Source organism: Sapajus apella, unplaced genomic scaffold, assembly GCF_009761245.1.
Source record: "Sapajus apella isolate SASKATOON/1434 unplaced genomic scaffold, GSC_monkey_1.0 scaffold7, whole genome shotgun sequence".
Taxonomy (NCBI): domain Eukaryota; kingdom Metazoa; phylum Chordata; class Mammalia; order Primates; family Cebidae; genus Sapajus; species Sapajus apella.
The window spans coordinates 3,678,386-3,683,069 of record NW_022436947.1 but is presented as its reverse complement, the minus strand read 5'-3'; positions in this window follow the sequence as shown (position 1 = coordinate 3,683,069).

Genomic DNA, 4,684 nt, shown 5'->3' with positions numbered 1-4,684 from the left:
GCCAGGCTTGGTGGTGCATGCCTGTAATCCCAGCTACTCAGGAGGCTGAGGCAGGAGACTCAGTTGAACCCAGGAGACGGAGGTTGCAGTGAGCTGAAATTGAGCCACTGCACTCCAGCCAGGGTGACAGGTGAGAGTCCATCTCAAAAAAAAAAAAAAAAAATACTTTCTCAGTTAAGCAATAACAGAATTTGATGTTTGTAGATCTATCTTATACTAAATATTTTTTAAAAGTTCTTCAGAGACAATTTAGGTCAGAAACTTAGGTTTACGTAAAGAATGGAAAAGGCATCAGAGAAGGAATAAATGAAAGATAAAATATTTTAGTTTTCATACTCTTATCAATCTAGTAATTGTTCAAAATAATAATAGCAATAATTTGATTACAGTGTATGGATAAGTGAAATGAGTGGCAGCAATGTTTTAAGGGAAGGAAGAAAGGAACTAGGAATACTTTGTTATAATGCATCTGCACTACCTGTGAAGCAGCATTAGTATTAATTAACAGTGGACTTACATTAGTTGTAAACAGATAGTGTAAATTTTAGGACAAGCACTGAAAAAAATATAAAAGTGTAATACTATGCTAAGAGAGGAGAGAAAATGGAATCATATAACATATTCCATTAAAACCAAGCAGGTAGTAAAAGAGGGGAAGATGAAGAAGAAGTCAAAGTGCAACAAGTATAAAACACTTACAAATTTGGTAGATATTAACCCAATTATTTCAATAATCATTTTAAATATGAATGGTCTAACTATACCAATGAAAAGAAAAAAGATAGAGTAGATCAAGAAACAAGACCCAATATATGTTGTGTGCAAGAAACTCACTTTAAAAATACAGACATAGCCAGGCGCAGTGGCTCACACCCGTAATCCCAGCACTTTGGGAGGCCGATGTGGGTGGATCACGAAGTCAGGAGATGGAGACCACCCTGGCTAACACAATGAAACCCTGTCTCTACCAAAAAATACAAAAAAAATTAGCTGAACATGGTGGTATGCACCTGTAGTCCCAGCTGCTTGGGAGGCTGAGGCAGGACAATCGCTTGAACCTAGGAGGTGGAGGTGGCAGTGAGCTGAGATAGCGCCACTGCACTCTACCCTGGGTGACACAGTGAGACTCTGTCTCAAAAAAAAAAAAAAAAGAAAAAAAACATATAATAACCCTCAATGTGTATGCACCAAACAACAGAATTAAAATCCTTGAAGCAAAATCTGATAGCACTGCAAAGAGAAATAGACAAATCCACCACCATTACAATTGGAGACTTCAACACCTCCTTATCAGTAACTGACAAATCCAGCAGGCAGAAAATCAGTAAAGATATACCTGAAGTGAACAGCATCACCAATCAACTGAATCATTTCATAATTAACATGTATGAAATAACATCATCCAACAGCAACGGAAAACACTTTTTCTCAAGCTCACTTGAAACATTCATAAATACAGAACACATTCTGGGCTAAAAAACAGACCTCAACAAACTTAAGAGGATAGAAATTATAAAGAGTATGTTCTGGGACCACACTGGAATTAAACTAGAAATCAATAACAGAAAGATAAAGCTAGTTATGGTGATTTGCACCTGTAGTACCAGCTATTCTGGAGGCTGAGGTGGGAGTATTGCTCAAGCCCAGGCATTCAAGCCCAACCTGGGCAATATAGCAAGACTCCATCTTTATACATTTTTTTTTTTTTTTAAGACGGGGTTTCACCATGTTGGTCAGGCTGGTCTTGTACTCCCAACCTCAGGTGATCCGCCCGCCTTGGCCTCCAAAGTGCTTGGATTACAGGCGTGAGCCACCACGCCCAGCCGCAAGACTCCATCTCTAAAAAAAAGATAATATTTACAGTAAGGTAGCTGGAAAATCCTGAAATATTTGGATATTAAGCCACACACTTCTAAATAACAAATGAGTCAAATGAAAAGTCTTAAGAGAAATTTAAAAATATTTTGAATTAAATGAAAAAGGAACAGTATTCAATGTTCTCCAATCCTGAGTAAGTTAAGACACTACTCTGCCCTTACCCTTGAAGAAGGCTGGAAATTAACTCTCTGAAGATCTTGCTTTGAACCCTGAACTCAGACACCAGGCATAGTTGAGGATGCTATCTGAATAAGGGGAACTAAGTCATATTTCACATACCACGTATTTGGTACCATCTCTCAGCCTCCTTTTCCTACTTGTCTTTCACAATAATAGTAACCAGGAATATACCCCTGCAGAGAACAGAACATGGCCCCACAAGGATATCCACATCCTAATCGACGGGACCTGTGAATGTGCGTTACGTTACATGGTAAAGTGAAATTAAGGTTGCTAATAAACCCCAGATGATCTGGGTGAATGCAATGTACCCGCAAAGATCCTAATAAGTGACAGAGGGAGGGAAGGAGTATCAGGATATGAAAAGACTCCACTGGCGACTGCTGTCTTTGAAGATGGAAGGGGGCCACGGCCAAGAAATGTGGAGCAGCCTTTAGAAGCTGGAAAAGACAAGAAAACAGATGCTCCCTAGAGCCTACAGGGGGAACACAGTCCTGAATCCCCTTGATTTTAGCCCAGTGAGACTTGTGTCCAACCTCCGAGCTCTAGGAATGTAGGATAATAAATTTCTACTGTCTTAAGCCACACACTTATGGTTATTTTTTATAGTAGCAATAGAGAACTGATACAGCCCCCCCATCCAGAATGTGTAGGTTTCCTTACCTTCAACACTGACCAGTCCATGGGAGATTCATATAGTCCAATATTGGCACCTAGAGTCTCCTGAAAAATAGTCAGTGGCCCTCCCTGATCATCCTATAGTGAAGTCCCCCTTTTTTTTTTTTAAAGACGGGGTTTCACCATGTTGGTCAGGCTGGTCTTGAACTCCCAACCTCAGGTGATCCGCCCACCTTGGCCTCCAAAGTGCTTGGATTACAGGCGTGAGCCACTATGCCCGGCCTGTCCCTTTTTTTTTTTTTAAAAAAAAGGAGTTTCACTCTTGTTGCCCATGCTGGAGTGCAATGGTATGATTTCGGCTCACTGCAACCTCCACCTCCTGGGTTCAAGCAATTCTCCTGCCTCAACCTCCCAAGTAGCTGGGATTACAGGCATGTGCCACAATGCCTGGCTAATTTTGTATTTTCAGTAGAGACAGGGTTTCTCCATGTTGGTCGGGCTGGTCTCGAACTCCCAACCTCAGGTGATCTGCCTGCCTTGGCCTCCCAAAGTGCTGGGATTACAGGCGTGAGCCACCATACCTCGTGAAGTCCCCTTTTTAAAAACTACACTCATCCGCACAGTATCTAAATCTGAAATATAAATGAACAGCTAAGGATCGGCCGACACTTGGAAAAAGCTTTTGACGTCAAAGAGATCCCAACAAGCACAAAGAGAGAAGAAATTGAATGGAAATAGAGACAATGCAGATGAAAAATTACTTTAAAAACATAATTGAGGGTAGGTATAGTGGCTCATGCCTGTTATCCCAACTAATCAGCAGGCTGAGATGGGAGGATGGCTTGAGTCTGAGAGTTTGAAGCTGTAGTGAGTTATCATCAGGTCACTGCACTCCAACCTTGACAACAGAGTAAGACTCATCTCTAAAAAACAAACCTTAAATAAAAAATAAAAACCATAATTGATACCCTCAAAGAGATAAAAGAAGATATTGAATCTATGTGTGGGCAACGGAAGATCCGCCAGGGAGTCTTGGCCAGCAAGAGGGTCCCGACCTGAAAGAGGGGGTGCGTGGAAATAAAGAGAGACAGAAAAGCTCGGGTCTGGAGGACTGAAAAGGTAATGCCTAAACAGCGAATTTATTTTTGTCCAGGGTCTCAATATATACCTTAAGATCAAAGGTGTTTACACAATCAACAATAAGAGGAATGGAAATTTACAAAATATAGGATCACGAAAACAATCGTAAGCATGACATTCAAGGATCATAAAAGTGTGCAGGTGGTATGCTTTATCTGTTTTTACCAAAACACACTTGTGAATAACAATACCTAGGAGTCACAAGCTAAGCCATAAAGTCATTATCTAGGGTTCAAGGCAGTCATGCAGATAAAGTTAAACTTCTTGAAAAGTAAAGTCATAAAGGTCATGCAGAGGCCTAGTGGAGACATAATGTCTGACAAAACCACACGACCCTTGCCCAAGCATCACTGCAGTCAGAAGTAGAAACTTTTGCAACATCAGTCATTTCTTAGTTCCTTCTTTCCCATAGCTCGACTGCCTCCATCAGAAAACTGTGTTTGGGCTCAAGCTCACTATCTGGTGAGGCCCACACATTAGGGGGCCTTACACAGGAGCGATCCCCACACTATGAAATGGGATACTGAGGTAACCCCAAGGATGAGATTATCAAATCAAACTCATAAAAATCAGAGATCTAGCCGGGCGCGGTGGCTCAAGCCTGTAATTCCAGCACTTTGGGAGGCTGAGGCAGGTGGATCACGAGGTCAAGAGATCGAGACCATCCTGGTCAACATGATGAAACCCTGTCTCTACTAAAAATACAAAAAATTAGCTGGGCATGATGGCGCATGCCTGTAATCCCAGCTACTCAGGAGGCTGAGGCAAGAGAATTGCCTGAACCCAGGAGGCGGAGGTTGCGGTGAGCCGAGATCGCGCCATTGCACTCCAGCCTGGGTAACAAGAGCGAAACTCTGTCCCAAAAAAA